The sequence below is a fragment of the Arachis hypogaea genome, chromosome 14 (assembly GCF_003086295.3).
Source record: "Arachis hypogaea cultivar Tifrunner chromosome 14, arahy.Tifrunner.gnm2.J5K5, whole genome shotgun sequence".
Lineage (NCBI taxonomy): Eukaryota > Viridiplantae > Streptophyta > Magnoliopsida > Fabales > Fabaceae > Arachis > Arachis hypogaea.
This window is the reverse complement of record NC_092049.1, coordinates 73,377,354-73,401,047: the sequence shown is the minus strand read 5'-3', so window position 1 is coordinate 73,401,047 and position 23,694 is coordinate 73,377,354.

Sequence of the window (23,694 nt, the reverse complement as noted above, 5' to 3'; positions counted from 1 at the left end):
TATATTTGTTGCATATTATGAAAGAATGAATATCTCATGATTTTGAGCATAGCTTTGATGAGTTTGGTTGATTAATGATAGGTGAAGAAAGCTTGGAGAAAGGTTGAAGCAAAGAGGAATGGCTAGGAGTGAAGAGAGGACAATGGAATAAGTGAAATTGAACCAGGAAGTAAGAAGTTAGCCCCAACGTTAGCCCCCTAACTTGGAGGCTAACATTGGCACATGAATTCCTCCCTGGCCATCCAACGTTTGCGCCAACGTTAGCCCCCTAACTTGGAGGCTAACGTTGGCACATGAAGACATAAGGGAGAAGGGCCAACGTTTGCGCCAACGTTAGCCCCCTAACTTGGAGGCTAACGTTGGCACATGAAAACATAAGGGAGAAGGGCCAACGTTTGCGCCAACGTTAGCCCCCTAACATGGAGGGTAACGTTGGCGCCACTAGCACCAAGGGAAGGCCAACGTTAGGGTCAAAGTTAGACCCCTAACGTTGGCACCAACGTCCAAACCAGAAAAATGTGCCAACTGATATGAAAAGTTGGAGCCAAAGTTAGACCCCTAACTTTGGCTCAAACTTTTGGTCCAACTTTTGCTAACTTCAAAACCGGTTCAATTGGTTCACTTCGGTTCTTCTCCAAACTTCAAGAGCAATCAACCAAGGCCTCTTTCAACCCAATTCCACCTAGAGCAAAGGCCCAACTCAAGGCTTGAAGATCATTGGAAGAAAGTGTATAAATAGGATAGAATTCAAGTTATTCGGGGAGCTTTCCTTTTAGAATTTTCATAATAGTTTTCGGAGAGCTTTTGACTTGAGTGAACTTTAATTTCTTGTTTTCATTGCTTTCAATTTCATTTTACATTTGTCTTGGATCTTGGATTGGAGAATTGAAGAAATTCTATTTCAATCTCAATCTTGGATCTCTCTGTTTCTTTACTGTTAATTGAATTTCATTTCCGGTTCATTGCTCTTCATCTATTCTCTTTGCAATTTACAATTCCCTTGCAATTGTTCTTGTTGGATCTAGGAAGGCATTGAGATCTAGACTTGGTTTTCTAGTCTCTGGGTCCTGAGATCTGAATTTCCCATTTCACTTCTCTGTTTATTGCTTTCTATGTTCATTTACTTTTCTGCTTCATATCCGGTTCAATCCCAATTCCCTTTCCCTCTTCTGTTTGATGCAATTTAATTTTTCCTTGTTTAATTTCTGCAAATCCACATCCCAATCCCCTTTACATTTCAAGCAATTTACATTCCTTGCACTTTAAGATTCCGCAATTTACATTTCTTGCACTTTAAGTTTTTGCCATTTAGTTTCTTGTTCTTTAAATTTCAGCAATTTATTTCTTGTTCTCTTTACTTCAATGCAATTTAATTCTGCAAGTCACAAAACCATCAACCAAATCTTGATTCGCTTGACTAAATCAACCACTAAACTAAAATTGCTCAATCCTTCAATCCCTGTGGGATCGACCTCACTCCCGTGAGTTTTTATTACTTGATACGACCCGGTACACTTGCCGGTTAGTTTTGGGTGTTTTGGGAGAGATTTATTTTTCCTCCAAAATATCTCATCAAGTTTTTGGCGCTGTTGCCGGGGATTGATTAGATTGACAATGATTAAGTGAGGTGGTAATCTAGATCAAGCATTTTTCTTTAATTTTTGACTAACCCACTAACTGTTTGAAGTTTTGCCTGAGCTAATAGAAACCTCATTCTAGCAATAGGGTGAAATTTCCTTGGTTCATCCTGCTGAACATGATTTTCATAGCTTGAAAAATAAACGAGAGGAGTGGTTTTCGTTCATTACTCTCTCAAGTTTGCCAACTGTTTGATACTTTGTTTCAACTGATCCTTCAATCATATCCTGGCCTGAATATGCTCTATCTTCACTTGAGTTAGTTGTGACTGTGCAGATCATGGAAGGGAACTCAACAAATTCGAGCAATCATGAGAGTAATACCCCCACCATGGACTATAATGTAACCCATGGTTCGAAGCAACTATCCACAGCCATGAATGATGTTGCCCAATGGTTTGAAGCTTTTCCACAAGGAAGCATTATCGGATGGGAAGAACTGATGAATGGACTCCTAGTCAAATTTAACCCATCACAAAGAATTGTTAAGCAAGAGGCAGAAGTGCATCCATTAGAGAAAGAAATTGAAGGAGCTCGTGCAGTAATAAGCCAAAACAAGTAGATGCATCAGCAGACTCTACAACAATTAGATATGATGGCTAAAAAAATCACTGAGTTGAGACATGCTGTAGTACATACATACAACCTGACTCAAAGCTCATATGGGTGTAATCAAGCTGAACAAAGCTTTGGGGCCATTAACCATGAGCAACAAAGCTATGAGCAACTGCAAGCTCCAAGCAATCACTCTAGCATGCTCCAGAGCAGACCTCAGAATGATGTGTACAATCCACCTTGGAGAACTCATTCTAATGGGAGGGGGGTTGAGAACCAAAACCAAAGACCAAGGGACTTCAATTGCAACAATCCCAACTTCAAAAATCAACTTAAAACACACCCCCACAACAACAATCACACACACTTCCAACCCCGTCCTACCTCACCATTCGCTCAAAATGACCTTCATCAACCACCATAATTGCCACAACCACTTCCAACCTTTCAAAGGATCTATATTCTAGAAATGCTGGTGGAGAGGTCCATCAAAATTCAAGAAATGATGGCAATAGAGCGGGAAGAAATAAAGAAGCATTAAGAGATGATAAGCAAGAACCAGGAGGCTTCACTCAGAAGACTTGAAAGGCAGGTGGAACAATTGGTGCAGAACCTTACTGAATTGGGTGAGAAAAAGGGGACTTTGAACCCAAAGAACCATGAAAAGGATGCTGTGTTGAAAGAGAAGGGAGTCATGGAGGAAAACAAGAAGGCTATGGAAAGAGAAACAGAGGGAAGGAAGCCCATAGCAAGAGGAGGAAACCTAAGGCAACAGAAGCCTCAACTTCCATGAGCACAGAGTGAAGGATGTCAAGCTAGTGACAATAAAAGAGCGCTTGTTGGGAGGCAACCCAACCCGAGGTAGTTTTCTGTTCATAACTATTTTAATAAAAAGGTTAATTAGTTTTATCTATAATGCAAGAAGCTAAGTTTGGTGTTGCACACCAAAACAATCTAAAGGAGAATGCAGGATTCTAAGTTTGGTGTTTCACCAAAATCCCATTACAAAACACATTCTCACTTTCTGCATAATGTAGGCTTCAAGCATACTGGATGAACTAGTTAGCCATTTTACTGTTTTTCTTAGTTTCCAGTTCTTTTACTTTTGAAAAAGAAAAAGAAATTATCACAAATGGTTAATCATTGGCAAGGTACTAAGTTTGGTGTTACCACACCAAAGTAAGTTCAAAAAGCCCGCGAATAAATCATGAAAATTAACCATTGTTTCCAAGTGCTTGGGGAACAAGCAACTTTCAATATCATTGCAGAGGTCAATACAAGCTGTTGGAAGGATTAAAGCATCATCAACCAAAGAAACAAAAGATGAACCTAACGGCCAGCAATGATGATGATGAGAAGAAGGAAAGCAAGTAAACTTCAACAGGTTGTATTGTTAAGTCATTGTTTTGCATCAAATATTGCTGTAATTGAAAGTTGGATTGTATCCTTATCTGCCCTGCTTGTCTGCATAGCATAATCTTTCCTTATAATTCAATAAGCAAGAGGCTTGATCATTCACAACATTCTCATCTTCAAAACTTGTTTGCACTCAATTTTCAAGAAATACATCACATGAAAGTTCTTTGAAAAGAAGGATTGAGGAATTAAACAATTTTGAGGCAAGCAAAAGATTAGGAGAAGTGGTGGTTCTAGTTGTATGATAATGTATTGAGGTTGCATGCTTGTGAAAACTTGCATGGGAGCTCATAGGCGGGACATGAAGTTCAAAGAAGTATTGTGGAGATTCTCAAAAATCTATTGATCCAAGAAGCAGCAAACAAAACAAAAAGAAAGAAAAGAAAATGCAAAAACAAAAAGAACATGGCCCAAGGCTCTGAGCATCAATTACTAGGCAGAAAAGAAAGAAGAAACAATGACTCAAAGAGTTGGTAGCCTAGTAAAATGCTTGTGGTTGAGTTGTGTCAAAGAAAGAGGCTTGAGCAAGTAAATCCTTAGGGGTGCTTTAACACCTAATACCTTAAAACCAACTGGTTTAGGAGTATTGATTGAAAGCTTATCTAAAGAGCCGCTTTGAGACATGATACTTAGAGTCGAGGCCAAAGCACAGAAACTATAAGCTGCTTCAAGGTGATTACATACAAAGAGATCTCCATGGTACCATTTGGATGAAAATCCTAAAGACCTACGACTCCCAATATGTAAGGACTAGTGAGCACTGAAGCCCTTGCATGAGCATATGATTTAGAATTCACCCCACTGATACTTGATCACTTCACTCACTGCACTTTACAATTGTTCCTCAATCCATCTCAATTGAAAGAACCTTGGAGCAGAAATCTATTTCTTGCTTGGGGACAAGCAAGCTTTAAGTTTGGTGTTGTGATGACAAGTCATCCTAGCCTATTTTAGCTAGTCTTTTTCTTTTGTTTTCATTAGAATTATGCACTTTCTTGAGCTACAAGCAAGCTAATTGAGTAGATTTTCATGTTTCCCTTGATTGAACCAACCATATATGAATTTATGCCATTTCATGAGGTTTTATGCTATATTTGTTGCATATTATGAAAGAATGAATATCTCATGATTTTGAGCATAGCTTTGATGAGTTTGGTTGATTAATGATAGGTGAAGAAAGCTTGGAGAAAGGTTGAAGCAAAGAGGAATGGCTAGGAGTGAAGAGAGGACAATGGAATAAGTGAAATTGAACCAGGAAGCAAGAAGTTAGCCCCAACGTTAGCCCCCTAACTTGGAGGCTAACGTTGGAACATGAATTCCTCCCTGGCCATCCAACGTTTGCGCCAACGTTAGCCCCCTAACTTGGAGGCTAACGTTGGCACATGAAGACATAAGGGAGAAGGGCCAACGTTTGCGCCAACGTTAGCCCCCTAACTTGGAGGCTAACGTTGGCACATGAAAACATAAGGGAGAAGGGCCAACGTTTGCGCCAACGTTAGCCCCCTAACTTGGAGGCTAACGTTGGCGCCACTAGCACCAAGGGAAGGCCAACGTTAGGGTCAAAGTTAGACCCCTAACGTTGGCACCAACGTCCAAACCAGAAAAATGTGCCAGCTGATATGAAAAGTTGGAGCCAAAGTTAGACCCCTAACTTTGGCTCAAACTTTTGGTCCAACTTTTGCTAACTTCAAAACCGGTTCAATTGGTTCACTTCGGTTCTTCTCCAAACTTCAAGAGCAATCAACCAAGGCCTCTTTCAATCCAATTCCACCAAGAGCAAAGGCCCAACTCAAGGCTTGAAGATCATTGGAAGAAAGTGTATAAATAGGATAGAATTCAAGTTATTCGGGGAGCTTTCCTTTTAGAATTTTCATAATAGTTTTCGGAGAGCTTTTGACTTGAGTGAACTTTAATTTCTTGTTTTCATTGCTTTCAATTTCATTTTACATTTGTCTTGGATCTTGGATTGGAGAATTGAAGAAATTTTGTTTCAATCTCAATCTTGGATCTCTCTGTTTCTTTACTGTTAATTGAATTTCATTTCCGGTTCATTGCTCTTCATCTATTCTCTTTGCAATTTACAATTCCCTTGCAATTGTTCTTGTTGGATCTAGGAAGGCATTGAGATCTAGACTTGGTTTTCTAGTCTCTGGGTCCTGAGATCTGAATTTCCCATTTCACTTCTCTGTTTACTACTTTCTATGTTCATTTACTTTTCTGCTTCATATCCGGTTCAATCCCAATTCCCTTTCCCTCTTCTGTTTGATGCAATTTAATTTTTCCTTGTTTAATTTCTGCAAATCCACATCCCAATCCCCTTTACATTTCAAGCAATTTACATTCTTTGCACTTTAAGATTCCGCAATTTACATTTCTTGTACTTTAAGTTTCTGCCATTTAATTTCTTGTTCTTTAAATTTCAGCAATTTATTTCTTGTTCTCTTTACTTCAATGCAATTTAATTCTGCAAGTCACAAAACCATCAATCAAATCTTGATTCGCTTGACTAAATCAACCACTAAACTAAAATTGCTCAATCCTTCAATCCCTGTGGGATCGACCTCACTCCCGTGAGTTTTTATTACTTGATACGACCCGGTACACTTGCCGGTTAGTTTTGGGTGTTTTGGGAGAGATTTATTTTTCCTCCAAAATATCTCATCAGGGGGAGGGAAAGAAGCCAACGTTAGTGACACTCAACATTGTCACTAACGTTGGCCTATGGTGCTAAGTACCACGTTAACTCCCACGTTAACTTGGTTAACGTGGGAATTAACGTAGAGGATGAAGAGTTGTCGACAACGTTAGTGACACTCAACATTGTCACTAACGTTGAAGCAACCACACAACCCCCAAGAGTCACGTTAACCTCCACGTTAACTTGGTTAACGTGGAAGCTAACGATGAGAAATGAAAGATGAGCCAACGTTAGTGACACTCAACATTGTCACTAACATTGGGATGGCTAAAAGATGGCCACGTTAGAAGCCACGTTAACCTAGTTAACGTGGAATCTAACGTGAGACCCAGGGGCACATTGGAACATTAGTGACAATGTTGAGTGTCACTAACGTTCTCGAAGGTTGGCAAGGACCACATTAGAAGCCACGTTAACCTAGTTAACGTGGGCTTTAACGTGAAACAAGAAGGGGCACACTGGAACGTTAGTGACAATGTTGAGTGTCACTAACGTTCTCGAAGGACTAACAAGGCAACGTTAAAAGCCACGTTAACCTAGTTAACGTGGGTTTTAACGTAAGGCAAAGGGGTGCATTGGAATGTTAATGACAATGTTAAGTGTCACTAACGTTCTCGAACTTATATTCTCACTAAATATTAACACCCCTAACGTCCTGAGCTGAAGTCTCTGCCCACTTAGCACTTTCTCTCTGCAAGTAAAGCCAAGCCCAAATGAAGAAAAGAACTGCTTCAAATTCAAGATCCAAAGGCCCAAGACTTGAAGAGTAAACTAGAAGCTGAGAAGAGTAGTATATATAGGAGTAACTTTGAATTGTAAAGGAGTTCTGGAGGCTGAAGAATTACTCTCTGTATTTACTTTCTTTGCAATTTCTAGTTTTATGATGTATTCTCCATCTTTGTTTTCATTTTCAAGAGCTATGAACAACTAAACCCCTTTCATTGGGTTAGGGAGCTCTTTTGTAATTTGATGGATCAATAATAATTTTCATGTTTTTCTTCTATCTTTCCTCTTGATTTTACTTGAAAGCTTTCGATCTTCATCCAATTGAGTAGTTATCTTGGAAGAGAAGCTATTCAAACTTGGATCTCTTTTGAACCTTGGAAGAGGAATGAAGAGATCAAGCTAGAAATGCTTTCTCATGCTGGACCAAATTGGGTTTGGATGGGTATGTGACTATAACCCTCTCAATACTTGGTTTGGGAAATGCATGTGGTATAATCAGTGACCATACTTCATCTCTTCTCATTAGCAATTGACCAAGGAATTGGCTATTGATCAAGATTTGAGAGATTGAATTGCAAGGAATTGCAATTCAATCACTTAAGATTGCCAAGGAGATCAATGAGTGCATTGATTGAGGAAGAGATGAAAATGAACTTGATCCGGAGAATTGCAACATCTCCCAAGCCCAATGAATTCCCCATCTCTAATCTTTCCTATTCTCTTTAATTTCTGCGATTTACTTTTATGAGCAAATCCCCCATTCCCATTTACAATTCTGTAATTTATTTTCAGTCATTTACTTCCAGTTCTTTAATTCTAGGATTTACTTTTCTGTTATTTACATTCTCGCCATTTTATTTTCTGCAACTCTCAACCCAAATTCTGGATTCGCTCAACTAGAACATTCTTCTAATTAAAGTTGCTTGATCAATCAATCCCTGTGGGATTCGACCTCACTCTATTGTGAGTTTTTACTTGACGACAACTTCGGTACACTTGCCGAAGGGAGATTTGTTGAGAGACAAGTTTTCCACGCATCAGTCCCTTTTTATCAGGTTCAACTTTCCTTTTTATTATCTTCTCAATTTAATTTATGAACTTTTCTATGTTACAGATAATTCTCTTAATTAATGTTATTTGAGGTATTTCAGTTTATGATTGCTCTCTTTTATTTATGTTACTGTTACTTCCAATCTAAAAATATTTTAATTCGAGTAGATTTACTTTTCCCCTTTTGGTCTTGGTTAAGAAATCAGTAACTTAGGAGTTATCAAACTCAACGTGATCGATAATTGTTATCTTTGCTAATTGAATTGAACTTCAATAATTCCAGTCCTTTCTTAGGAATTGACTAGAACCTGAAGATCAGACTAATCAGTCCACTTGACCTTCCCTTGCTCTAGTAAAGGCTAACTAAGTGGGATTAAGACTCAATTCTCATCACCATTGATAAGGATAATTAGGATAGGACTTCTAATTTCTCATACCTTGCCAAAAGTGTGTTTTACAGTTAATTATTTATTTTATTTGTCATTCAAATTACTTGTTCCTTACTTTCAAAACCCCAATTTACAATCTTCATAACCAATAATAAGAACACACCTCCCTGCAGTTCCTTGAGAAGACGACCCGAGGTTTAAATACTTCGGTTATCAATTTATTTAGGGGTTTGTTACTTGTGACAACCAAAACGTTTGTACGAAGGGATTTCTGTCGGTTTAGAAACTATATCTACAGCGCGATTATTTTTATAAAATTCTTTACCAGCAAAAATCCTAACGTCAAAATGACGCCGTTGCCGGGGAACTGCAAACATGTGCCTTATTATTGGTTATTGTAAATATTTTATTTTGCCTGTTTACTTATTTTATTTTTTCTTTTTAATTTTTATTAGCTACTATGAATTCTCACCCCTCTCGCTTTGAGTTTGGTTCTAATATTGTTGAAAGGAGTGAAAGCTATAACAGGAATATGCATCAAGGTCAGAGAAATCAAAGATGGATGGAACCAAGAGGATTTGATCAACCCTTTAGGCAACAACACCCTCCAAGATATCATGGACAAAGACCATTCTACAATGCATACCAAGCTGATAGATATGGTGGACAACCTTGTAACTACCGACAAGCCCCACCTGTGCCTATAGACCACCCTCTCAACGTAGCTTTGAACCACCACCCTCACAAGTTCCTTTTCACCATTCACCATAATATGATCCTTATTTACCCCAATCCCAATCCGATTACTCCCAAACACCACCACTTCCCTATGTACCATGTCCAAATCCATCACCTCCAGAATCACAGGCTCGCCTCAAGGAAACAGTAGATCAACTTCAAACAACCCTTCATCAACTAGAGCAAGCAATAAGTCAATTATCTTCTAGACGTTCGGGCATTCAAGGACCTCCCACAACCCCATGTGGACAATCTAATGAAGAGCGTAGCATGAAGGAGATACTAAAAACTCAAGCGGACAGAACAGAGCATGACTTCGTACTGGAATAAGTAGAGGAAGCTGTCATTATAGAAGAATAAGAGTTGGTTAAAGACTTAGGAGACGCTGAACTTCAATGGGAATCCAGAGTTATGGAGAATTCTATCAAGGATGTTACAATTGATGCTAAGGAGGAGAGTGCACAACCCCCAAGGCAAGTCTTTTATAAAGAACTAGACAGAATAATCCAAGAAGCAAGTTTCCTTGGTGATGATAATCACAAGTCAAGTTCTCCTAGTAACGAACTTGCATCCGTCAGTGAATTTTTTGAGATTGAGGAACCTTATCCAAGTGAACACGAAGAAGATACGGAGGTAGATTTCTCTCAACCTCCAGCTTATGACTTGAGTGATAAGGAAGACATACAAGACTTTGATCAGGACGATGTTGCATTTGAAGAATTCTGCAAGGAAATGGAGAAATTCACAGAAGAGCACAAGGGAGTAGAACTTACAGAACCACTGGAAACACCTATCCCAAGGCCATTACCACCCAATACATGCTTCAAGTGGCTACAATCTTTAACCTTTAACTTTACTTTTCCACTTGAATATGGTTTGCTTGAAACAGATGGCCAGCTTAGAGCTCTCTGCGACTTTAAGAGTAAGAGGGAAATGGCTCGCACTCAGAGCTGGTGCACAAGGTTCAATAAGGTTCCATGCTTCAACTCGAAGTGCACGGATTGGTCTCATGTTCAATCGAATGGATCTCGGAAAATATTTGGTCACCATGGTGGGAATCTAATTTCTAAACCGCCCGGATGGAAAAATATAGGTCAAGACGAAGGCGGATTTAAAAGCAAAGTTTTGGATCCTAGAATCTATTCTAACATTCGTCACCCCGGGAGCCTGAGAATCTGTTTGAAGCTGCTCAGAAGCTTTACATGCCTAGTTTGGGACCCCAGAGGCTGTTGGCATTCCAAACATTGGTGGAGATTTCTGGATGAGTTTAAGCATAAGCCACCATAACAGGAAGCTCATCCAATGTCCAATTTAAGGACTTTAACTAAAAGTGCTAGGTGGGAGACAACCCACCATGGTATGGTCGTTTCTTTTTCAGTTTTATTTCGTGTTATTTATTTTTATTCTTTTTCAATTGAACCTGAATATTATTCATTAGCATTGCATACTGCATAATTGCATAAAAAAAAGGCGTGTGACGCGACTGCATTGCTCACGTGTAACAACGCTGATTTTCGAGAACGCGAGCTCTTTTCTGAAAGTACGGATTTCTCTGGAAGATCAGTAAGGGGAGAACCTTTGATATATCATCAAGTATCTCAATTCTCATTGTCATTATGTTATCTTTAAGTTAGAACCTTTTCTGAGGCAAGCTCGATAACGTGGTCATGAAGAACCTAGTTTTTGAACCGTATCGGTTAGGAGTTTTGATTCGGTTTTTCGTAAATAGTCTCAGTTTGACAAACCGGACTTGATTTATGAGAGAAGAGAGATAATAGGATGATATTATCATTATATTAGTATTATAAACTTCTTGAATGATATTATAAGGTTACCTGATCAGTTTTAGTTAAAAACAGAAAATCGGTTTAACCGGGTTCACAGTTTACTAGTGCAGCTTAGCACTAGCACTCTCTGATGACTTTAGCAATGCTAAGGCCTCATTATACATGTCTTATTCTCATAATAAATATGTTACTAGTTTCATTTATGCTAGTAGCTCAGAAAATAATTTTTAGAGATGTTTTTGCAAGTGTTCCGATACATCTAGTTTTAGTAGTTATACACCAGAGATATTTTAATATTATTTTAATCCACCTCCAAGCCAGCCAATCACAACTCACCCTACACCCCCAAGACCTCCAAGGCTGTCTCATTTCATCATTTTGGCCGAAAATAACAAGAGAAAAAAGAGAGAGACTTTCATGAACACTTAATCTTCAAAGCTTGATTTCTGCTGAACTAAAACTCAAATCAAAATTCCAATTCAACCAAAATGATCCTCTCTTCTTCCTCTACATAACCATATAACATATCAATGCTGCAAATAAGGTGAGATGGCTGTCTCCCTCCCTCTTCAATTCGGTTTTCAAGGAAACATGGTTAAACATGTGTTTTCTTGATGTTCTTCCTTAGGAATCATGCTTAACTTGACTTGAGGGCCAAGAAACGTTAATTTCCAGAAAGTATAAGGTTAGAAATCACCTCCTAACATGCTGAAGGATATTTGGTTAGTTGAGGGTTTTTGGATTTAAAGTTGTTCTTAATGTGATTTAGGAGGAAAAAGTGCTTAAGGACCACCTGAAAGTTTAACTGAATTAGGAGCAGCAAAACTAGGTAGGGTGTAACGAAATTAATCTTGATTATTTGTGTTTGAGTTGTGTGAATGTTTTATGATTTGGCTGTGCTAAAAATTGGTTGCATATATGATTGATTCTTGGTGAAATTTTGGTAAAATTTTGATGAAATTTGATGAAATTCAAGCTTTAAAGTTCATGTTCTTGGGGCAGCTGGAAAAACGAAACCATAAGCTTAAATTGAGGTTCAATTTGTGTTGAAATGATATAGAAAAGATGGGATTTTAGTGGCTGCTAATTTATTATGAATTATAGTAAAAATCGGTTGCTGAAAAGACTGAAAAACGAGTAAAAACAGAGAAAGAATCTGAAGAACTTATGAAGAACATGAAGAACACTTTGAGTGTGATGAAGAACAATGAAGAACAGCCTTTAGATCTTTAAAAGGACAAGAAAGTAAAATTTTTGGTGTTTAAGGGGTTATTTGGTAATTTCTGAAAGTTAGGGTGGTAAAAGTAGAAATATTAAAAGTTACGGGTGGTAAAAAGTGAATTTTAAAGGTTAAAAGTAAAAGGTAAGTTAATTTTCGAAAATTAATGATAAAATAATAAATAATAATAAAATATTAAATAATAATATTTAATTAAAAATAATATTTTAATAAAAATAATAAAATAATACGGAAAAGGCAGTTTTCTGTAAAAGCTTTAGAAAGACAACTTTAAACTCAGAATCTCATAATTACCTTCATAAAACACTTACGGAGTGGTAAAAACATATTAGTGAGACAAAGATAAAGAAAAGATAAAAAGTTGAAGAAAAGATAAAAATCGAAGAAAAAGTCTGTAAAGTTTTAATGACAGAAAAACAAACAGAGACTAGTAAACGAACTAGGGCAACATAGTTAGTCCTTGAATTGCGAATAGGGTTAGGTATTATATGAAAAGTTAAACTGTTTCAGTATAGACTTAATGAACCTATACTTGGGGCAGGCTAACTAATCATACCGAAATTTACATAAGCTTTAAATATATACGTTAAACAGAGAAAGCAGAATAAAGTAAGGAAGCGCAGAGAAAAGAACAAACAGAGCAGAATAAAGAGACAAAGCGAAGAGAGTTATATGATAAAGAGCAGAGGACCTATTGAGAGGTCATTTGTTGCATTAAGGCAACCTCAGAGATATCTATATGTTCATCTGCTGCATTGTGGCAGTTAGATAGATTATGGTGCGACCATTGAGAAACGCTTTCCTGCGGTACAGATCCATATTGTATTTCTGTAAGGCAGAGGGGTTATTTCCTGCTACAGAGTACCGTGACCACTTGTTCCATTTCTGTAGTGTCAGAGGGGTTATTTCCTGTATACAGAAGGTGTTTCGGTATACATCCCTGTAGTGGCAGATGTGTTATTTCCTGCGTGCAGTGGACCCTGTGGTGACAGAGGGGTTATTTCCTGTATATAGGGGTATTGCCAACAAGAAAGCCATATCCGGCGGGTAATGCTGGGTTACGTCGGGAGTGGGTAGAAACCGACAAATGAGCTCATTACCTGCACTAGGACTAGACATGCATCATTCTTGTCTGCGCATTATTCTCTATTGCATTCCTACTTGTGTGTGATCTATTTCTTTATGTTTGTTTGCTTGAGTGCTGTGTCTGTGCTTTATCTTCTTGTATTCTCTTGCTTGTATTCTGTTCTTTATTTTTCTATCTATTTTTAACTTTTGTTCACTACTTTACTGTATTCTATTACCCATCTACTAATCGAGATCGAATAAATGAATGTAACTAATAATCCCGACCCTACTAAGGACTCCCCAGTTCTTACCCCTTCTCTCCCTTCCTCCCCCTCAGATGGAAAACGGGTGTGATATTCTATGAAGTCAAAGACCTTTACATTTATGAGGACCCAGTGTACTATGGTTACTAAATTTTGAGTACAAAGCCTCGTATGAGACGTTACGCGTTACGAAACTGTCCCTTCCAACATCTTCTGTCTAGCCCGCATTTTGACCCCGATGCTCCTTACGACTTTCCCTTATCCTGGTTACATCCTGACGCACCTGTACATCCTTTTCCTGATGGTCCCGAACCCCTATACCAGCTCAACCTTTGAATGAGGCGGTACCTGAGCCTATCATTCCTGATGAGCCTGAGTTAGCTGGTGATTCCGTACCTGTGATACCACCAGAGTGGGATTTTTCCCCTGAGCCGATCCCCAACTTTCCACAGCCTGATGAGCCAGCTCTACCGGACTGTGGGATAGCTCCTATTTATGCGAACGGACCTGTGCTTGCGAATGGTTTTGTACATAGTGACATCAGTGTTTCTGGTGGATCTGAGGGTATAGTTGTAGCTACGGATGATGAGGAGGAGGAGGATCCTGAGATAGAGATAGAGCAGGATGAGGAGATGGACGAGCCTCACGACGATTCTCCAAACGGCCACATGTAGATATAGCTTGATAGCCGTAGGGGCATTCTTTTGATGACACTCTAGTCTGACATTATCTAATAGTTAGTCTCTCACTTGTGTTAGTACATCCGAGAGCTAGGAGCTATATAGTGGTTAGGCTAGCCTGGGCGCCAGCTTAGTGGCTTTTTGTATGGGCCAGGCCCTGGGAGTGTCGTGTAAATATTAGCTACGTAGGATGACGAGGATGTAAACTGACTTGACCTTGTGTAAACGCTACATGTTTTGTTATAGCGTACATGATGGATATTATCAACTGTATTTCTATGTTTCTTTATGCCGCTTTTCTATTACTCTCAATGTATGCTTGTTTATTTTACCTGAACATCCGTAACAAAATAAAAGTTACTCGTAAAATTGGCATCGCTCTAACAAGGAACAGGCTCATATATAAAATAATAGTTAATAATTAGGAAGGATAAGTTAGTAACACTTAGCTTCTTGTATGACCATGGCATACTGGGAGTTGGGTCGTTACATCACGCGATCGCGTCAGTTGCGAAAAACCACCTCCCACGCGTCCGCGTCATTCACGCGACCGTGTGATCTGGAGATCAGCATAAAGATCCAACGCCCAGAAAGTTGGGCAGGAATCGTGCGGCTGTTGTGCGTTTCGTACAAAACGACCCACGCGGTCGCATCCTTGACGCGATCGCGTCACTTGCACAACACCCATGCCACGCGATAGCGTGAGTGACGCGTTCGCGTCGCGCGGATATCATGACACCCCATTGGAGACAGAGAGTTGCGCTGAAACGACGCTGGAATTGTGCGTTTAGCATAATTTCCAGCGACGTGATCACGTCATTCATCCTTTTACCCATTCCATGCGATCGCGCCACCCACGCGATCGTGTCAACCCCCATTCAACCCCAGCCACGCGACCGTGTGCCCCACGCGATCGCGTGGATTCAAATTCATTAACCCCCCCAGTGACGCGAAACCCTACCCTGTCGTGCCCCCCAACCCCTTTCTTCTTCCTCTTCTCTGCAACCCCCCTCTCCACCCCTCGACACCCACAACCACCACCATCGGCCGCACCACCGTCGACCACCCAGCCACGACCGCGATGCCACCACCCCCCTTCTTCCTTCCCTCTCTTTCTTCTCTTTCTCTTCTCTTCTTCCCTCCACCACCGCTACCACCGCCGCGCCCAGCCACCCCCACCGCGCCACCATCACCGCCGCTCCACCCACCACCAACACCCTCACCCCTTCCTTTCCTTCCCCCTTAACACCTACCCCTCCCATTACCCCCAACAGCAAACCCTGCCACCGGATAGCCGTTCACCGCCGCGCCAACCGCCATCACCGCCGCATTAGCCACCACCTCAACCACCCCCCAGCCATCTCTCAATCCCTTAGCTTAGTTCATACGCCTACTAGGTTCCGCTGAACGCCACTCTTATTTCAATTCGTAGTCAATTGCATTTTTTTTCATTTCTGTTTACATTTAGGCTATTTAGAAATGCATTTTGTAGTGGATTCTAGGTGGTTAGGTAGCCTAGGATGTGGTTAGTGGATTTAGGTCTGTTTAATTGCGCTGTGCTTGCTACTTGTTTTATAATTTTCGCAATTCTGTTGTTGCTGTGATCTAAGTATTGTTCATATGATATTCTTACTGTTCATGCTGCTATTGCGACTGCTCTTTCATGTTCATATTATTTATATCTATTTGCAGTTTATTTTAGTTTATATGAACTATTCTGCTTGCTGTTTATTTTCCGGGAACATCAAATTTTAGCCGAAATGCTGCCCAATCTTCTGTAAATCATTTTGATTCTCATTCATGTCTTGGTTTTGGCATTTTCAATTTCGCTTTCTTTAGCTTTCACCAAACCAATTCATGAATGCACGGGCCAGCATTCTTATTCCTTTTGTTTCCCCGGTTTATAAATCACATTATTGATGATTTGATTTCAAATTTTCGTTATTGGTATATCTATATGAATCATCAACACCTTGATTTCCTTGCTTAAATATGAGTTGTCTGTTGCTTCAAATTGTGAAATTCTTGTTACTTAGAAACCAATCATCATGCCGCTTACCTTAACTTTCTTTTTACTAACTCACTGATTTTTTATTTCTAACTTCTTTTTCAATTTAACACCACTTTTAACTTCCTAACAACCCCCTCTGCTTTTTGACACACTCTTTACTCTTACTTTTTAACTCAAGGCATGTTTATGGTTTTTTCTAATTAACATGAATTCTATTTATATTAGATTTTGGATTGAAATTTTTCATCTCAGCTTTTTAATTTCGGACCAATCCAAAATGCACAATTCTTTAACTCATTTCATTATTCTACTGCTCCTTTGCCACTATGTACTTATTTTGTTATTTGCCTACTTATTTTCCTATTTTTATTATATCCTAGATTTCTGTTTTTCAGTATGTCTGACACCCAAAGAAAAGGAAAAGGAAAGGCAACAACTGGCAAACGAAAAAGAGGAGAATCCTCTATATCCATCCTGGACATCATGCATGATGACTCCTGGCGGGAGAAACACTTTACCCCGTAGGAGAAGGCTGACCAGCTACTCCCTGCCACTGATCCCATTAAGTTTGCAAACAGATACTGCGAGCTAAAGTATCCGGTGTTTGCAACCTCTAGGAACCTGTACCTGGAGCGGACTCTGAAAATTCCGGAAGAACTCCAGCAATAAACCTCCGATCAAATCAAACAAAGAGGCTGGGTCTTCCTGGAGAGAAACCTGACAGAGGTCAATGCTTCTTGGGTAAGAGAGTTTTACTGCAATTACTTCAAAACTTCCCTAGATACAGTGAACCTAAGAGGGAAGCAGATACTGGTCACTGGCGAGGCCATTGAGGATATTCTGCAGCTTCAGCCTAAATCCAATCAGCTTTATAGTTACCAAAAGGCTGAGGAGGACATGCGCTTCATGAGGTTTGACTGGGATGCGGTCAAGGCAAGGATAGACCTTGACCCGACTGTCCCATGGGTCATGGGTCAGAACATCACCATGCCTAAGGGAATCAAGCGGATATACTTAAATGATAAGGCTCGGCTCTGGCACCAGATCCTGAGCAACTTTATTATGCCGAGTACTCATGAGACGGAGCTACCTGCCGCTATGATCACCCTCCTCTGGTGTGTGATAGAGGGTAAGGACCTGTACCTGCCACGATTCATCCGGTACTACATGGCCAGGGTCCATGTCAGAGGCACTCTCCCCTTTCCATATCTGATTACCCAACTCGGCCGTCGAGCTGACGTGCCTTGGGAGGATGCTGATGAGAAGCCACCTGCTACAGAATGCAAGAAGATTATCCCTCACAGCAGGAACTTTCTGGCTTTGGGCTACAGACCTCCATTTCTCACTGCTCCTGATGAGACAACCACACCTTCAGCTGGCCCCTCTTCATCTACTGCTACCCCAGCTACCACCACTGCACCTCCACCTGCCTCAGAGCCAGTTTATCACCTCGTGCACCGCCTATTTTGAGCAGCTAGACCAGATGGAGTGCCGCAACCGACGCCGATATGAGAGATCTGAGCGTCGCAGCAAGCGATGCTATGAGCACCTATAGCTGATGATACGATCTGGCGGTGACATCCCCTCCGAGCCTGACACACCATCAGAGCCATCTGAGGAGGAGGCAGATGATCATGAGGCGGAGACCCATCCACAGAGAGAGGCTGAGCAGGCAGGCCCGGAGCAGGTTGCATCACAGCAGGAGGAGCCGCATCAGATTCAGGCTGCAGACCCAGAGGTTCCTACACAGTCAGCACCTACTCTGCGGCAGGCAGATCCTCAAACCACCATCACAGAGACTCCAGCCACCCATCCTTCCAGTGATGACACTCCTTCACATCCTGCTTGAGTGAGCATCGAGGACAATGCTTTATTTTAAGTGTGGGGAGGTCGCCATCTCTGGCGTATTTTTCTTGGTGAACCACTACAGACTCTTTTTATTTTATTACTTTTCTGTATTTTGATCTTTATTTTTATTTCTTAGTACTTATATATTGCTCTTTTCATGTATTTCTACTCTATTTCTGCATGTTGCACTTTAGTTTATATTTTAGCCAGTTAGTTTAGTTGCAATTCTAACTTATTAGCTATAGAATATGTGGATTAATTAGTATAGTTTACCCTTTTAGCATATGATAAGTTTGGTTTAAATTGAAAATAAAAAGGAAGTAAACTAGAGACTTTAACATAATAAAAACAATCCACACCTTGTATATATAGCATTACATGTTAGTTAGTTAACAACATTTCATCAAGGAGAAACACTAAAACTTTAAAGCCACCCTAAGGTTTACATTGAGAATAATGGGAACTCTTAATTTTTCACTTGCATGACATATATAACTGAGATATGATTTTTGAGCTAGAGAACACACAGCCTGTGAGTTTTGAGCTTAATTGTATGGTTACATTCAAACCATAATATTTTATTCCTGTGTGTTTCGCCCTTCTTTTTTATTCTGATGTTCTTTACTTTGTTTTAATCTATATGTCCAATTATAGAATATAGATACATACGAAGAAAGTGATTGAGGCCATTGTTTGATTCTAGCTCACTTATCCCAAAATTAGCCTACCTCTTACATCACCTTTGTTAGCCCCCTTAAGCTTTTAATCCCCTCTTGTTCTATAAACCACAATACTAACCTTAAGTAGAAAAACAAAATAAAAATCCCAAGTTGAATCCTTGGTTAGCTTAAGATAGAAATTGTGTATTGTTTAAGTCACTACAAGAAAAAAGGCCTGTCGGCACCCTTTTTTTTTGCCACGCTTTTAAAGCGTGCCCAAAAGTGGTCTATGGGCACGCTTTTGCGAGGGTGGCCACTGATTTGTGATTTGGCCACGCTTTCTTTTGTCACGTTTGAAAAGCGTGGCCATAGAAAGAAATCGGCACGCTTTTATTAGGGTGGCCACTTATTTGAAATTTGGCCACGCTTTCTTATTGCCACGCTTGAAAAACGTACCCATAGAGAGAAATCGGCACGCTTTTACGAGAGTGGCAACTGATTTGATATTTGGCCACGCTTTTTTTTTTGCCACGCTTAAAAAACGTGGCCACAAAGAGAAACCGGCACGCTTAAAAAGCGTGACTATCCTGAATTTAATCTGGCACCATACAAAAACGTGCCAATAGAGTCCCTTCCCTAAAATTTAGTTTCCCACTTAATTTTTTCCACACTTAAATTTTCTTTTTCCAAGTTTTCAAGTTTTAACCCTAAAATTAATAGTAACAATACACCAGTTTCCGAAATCCCTTTAACCCTAAAATTCACTTTCAAACCCTAAGCAGCACTGTCACTTCATCTTCACTCTCGAACCCAGCAGCTTCCTTCGGCGTTCATCGTTCAGCTTCATCGCACCCAGCAGCCTTCATCACTACCCTTCATCTCACCCAGCCTTCATCGCCTTCGTCGCACCAGTCATCTTCGTCGAGTAGTCGTTGTCTTGAGCTTGCCGTCGCCACCACCGTGGTCTTCCCCAAGCTTGCCGTCGCCATCATCTTCGTCGAGCAGTGGTTGTCTTCCTCGACGCTGCTTTGAATGGCTTTTCCTTGAAAGGTTCAGAAAACCCTAACCTCCATCATGCCGCCATCTATCTCACCGTCGCCTCCCTTAGCGCTGAAGATCGCAACCAGGTTCGTCCTTGAATGCCATTCCTCTTGCTGTTTTGCTTGTCGTCCCTCTCGCCGTTCTGCTCGGAAAGCTGCTCGCCTCTGTCTCGTGGTTCTGCTCGCCGCTGTCTCGCGGTTCTGCTCGCTAGGTCTCGCGGTTCTGCTCGCCGTGCTGCTCGAAGGTTAGTGCTCAGTTGTGCTCCATCTTCATTTTTTAAAAATGCTCCATTTAGAATCAATCAAGAAAATAGCTCTTGCTGTGCTGCTGTTTTAATTTGTAATCAAGAAAATAGCTCTTTGACCCATGAATTTGTACCTTTTGCAGATTATACTTTGCTCATCCATGAAACATTTCCGTGGATCTAAGAAAGATACAATCCTTGGAGAGGTGCTCTTTACAGCTTTTGAATTTGCAAAAATGATTCCTCTTTTTTTTTTTTTAAATATATATTAATTCTTATGGTTCTAATAATCTTGCAGCTATATAAATCTTAGTTATGCAAATCATCACTGATTTCTCCAGCAGGAATCTTGGAATTCTCAAACATGTGCAGAGTGCTTAATGACCAGGTATCTGAAACAAAGCAGTACAGAAGTTGATTATGGATTTCTAGATGTAGCTTTCTCCCATTGATTATGAATATTCCGATGAAGCAAAAAGTGGCAATAAGTAAAATGATGAAACATATTATTACTGCAGGGCCTCATTAAACTAGTTGATTATGGATTTCTAGATGTAGCTTTCTGCTGTTGAGTATGAATAGAAGAAGCAAAGTGGCAATAAGTAATATAGGGCAGCTTTATAATTAAACAAGTTAGCAGTTTCCTCCATTTTTTTTCTTTCTTTCTTTCTTGATAATAATATAATTATCACTCACTTTATCTTATCTTTTCAGGTATTTATTTGTGGAGAGGAACAGAGTTTCTTGTGTTAAGTTGTTTCCAGAAGCAAGGAACAATCTTCTTCCAGTTTCATCTTTCGTCATTCGCCTGCTTAGCTCTGCCAAAGATCGAAGGCCTTGGCTCAATTAGGTTTTCTTAATTCTATTTTGAAATACAACAAGATATAGCTTAGCCTTTGTTCTTGCTTTAACATTTCAATGGTTTCTTATTTTGATGCAGAGGTAAGAGACAAATTGCTGAGCAGTAGAGAAGGATTTGTGTGGGGAATTGAGGTTCCACTTCCAGGGAGATTCATTTTTCATGTTGAGTTCCTCAATTTGAAAACTTCATCTTCAAATGTATGTTACTCTTAGAATCCTTTCTACTATTATACTGTTCCTCCTTATTGTTTTATCAAATTTGTAATTAAATTCCAATAATTTAGGGTGGTAATTCAATTTGAAGATAAATGTTCTGTTCAAAACAGTAGGGACCAGATTAAAACCTTTTAAATTATAAGCATTTAATTATAAATTTAAATTGATTGATAAGGGATTAACTAGAATTGAACTTGAGAGTTGTTGAGGGATTAAAATTTAAATGCCAAATCCTTTTCTTGAAAATCTGATTTTCTAAAATGATGCAGTAATTTTATAACTGAATAAATAATTCTACAGTCAACGAAATTGTAATGAGTTAAATGCTGGGTAAACTAGAGTAAGTCTAGTTGCTAGAATTTAATTTTAAAAGGATTCTATAATTTGTGAAATTAGTTGTAAGTTTTTTAAGTTGGACTACTAAATCTGTTTTTCTGCATCACTTTAAAAGAGGGCAGAAACTTTGAAGGGTTATAACTAATTTCACACTGATCGGAATCGCATGGGATAAAGTTTGGGGTGAACATAGAAATGTTTAGGACTAGGCTGGAAAGTTGGAAGGCGATTCGTTAAGTATATGATTTAATGGAGAAAATTCTTGAGGTAAATGGAAAACACTACTTTAATTTGCTCACCTAACTTGAAAATATTATGCTTCTCCTAACTGTCATTTCAAACATGTGTGGTTGGTTAGCAGTGAAGATGCAGTCAGCATGGCCAGGGTGCTGGCCTTGAAGGAAGGACTCGTGGTAACTTTTTCAAATGATCATTTTTGCATACATCATGTTTAGAATCAATGACAAGTTTCAAACTTTATTCATTCAACCATTTTGTTCAGTCTAAGACATGCATATTTTCTTTAAATAACTGTAACTGATTTTCCAACTTTTTTTTATTGTTCCTAATTATTATTTGGAGGTTGGTATTTCATCCGGAGCTAATACAGTTGCAGCTCTAAGATTGGCTAGTATTCCTGAGAACAAAGGCAAACTTATTGTGGTAATGAAATTTTCCTTTAAAACTATAGTAACATTAAGAGAGCTTGATTAATGTGCCATCACAAGAGACATTAATATAGTGGTTAAAAATGCTTAGCACCACGATTTTAGGTAGCGAACTTGTATGTATTGGTTGCTGACTATGAAGCGAGAGTTGCTCACGGGAACATATGAGAAGGATTTTACTATGTTTGGTTTTGAAAAAATCCCAAAAAAAAAGTTATAAATTTTCCTAGTGGATCTTGAGCTCAGATATTTGGTCAAAATTTGCAACTGCTTCACTTAATTTTTTTTTTTTTCAATTTGAGCTAGATGGTTTGATTTCTTTTGTTGCCCTTCTTTGTTTTTTGTTATTTCATTGTGCAATTTCTGATTTATAACTTGGTTATTATATTTTATTTGCTCTTTCTACAGTCGTTTGAGAAAAATTAAAAGTGAGTTTTGTTTGTAGTGAAAGAATTTTTTTTCTTTTATCAAAGTGTTTGGAAAATATAAGGAATTATCATTAACTTTATCATCCTCACTTGATAAGAATCCACTTGTTTTCTTGTTTGTTAATTAAGTATGAATTTGGTGACTATTTGATTAAGGAATACGCATGTTTACTAATTAAAAGTTTATTCACTATACTTTCTCATTTCTATTTTAAAAACAATAATCAAATTTTAAATTATACACAAATTCTATACTTTCTCAAATTTTGCTTTAAAGATTTTATGATTCCATGTTCCAAATTTTGTTTACCAATATGTCAAATGCCTTATATGCAGGATGGGAACCGGAACAGGACCTTGGCGTTTTCTGAGAGGCAATTACTAATAACTTGTCTAGGTAACATAGGAAATAAATTCCAAGCTGTGTTATTCAGCTCATGTTTTGTATCATCGTATGTTCATCCTTTAGGATTGAGTGTCTCCTTTTTTTTCTATTTTTAGAACATGAATCCTTCTCATTTTTCAATTCTCTTATGATGATAATCTTATCTTGTAGTGCCCTGTTTATATATTTTTGTTAATGTTTTTTTTTTTGGAGTGTATTAAAGTGCATGTAAAAAAGCATATGCTAATTTTTTTAATTTGATAAGGATATAGCCACGCTTTTAAAACGTGGCAATAGTTTTTTTTTAAAATTGACAATGATACAGCCACGCTTTTAAAGCGTGGCAATAGGTTCATTTCTAGGTACGTTTAAAAAAGCGTAGCCTTATTGTTCCCTATTGGTACGCTTTTGAAGTGTACCCAAAACCAACCTTCTGGGCACGCTTTAAAAGCGTGGCGATATGTACACTTTTCGGTACGCTTTTAAGCGTATCTATAGGTTAAGACCTATGGCCACGCTTTTTAAGCGTGGCAAGAGATGAAAGCGTGCCAACAAGAAAAGCGTGCCGATAGATCCACAAAAGCGTGGCGATAGAGCAACGGGCACGCTGGCAGATGTGACCCTTTCAAAAGCGTGCCGATAGCTCAAAAAGCGTGGCGAAAAGCTATCGGCACGTTTTTTTGCACTTTTCGGCACGTTTTTAAAGCGTGGCAGAAGGCTTATTTTCTTGTAGTGAGTGTGGGGAACCTT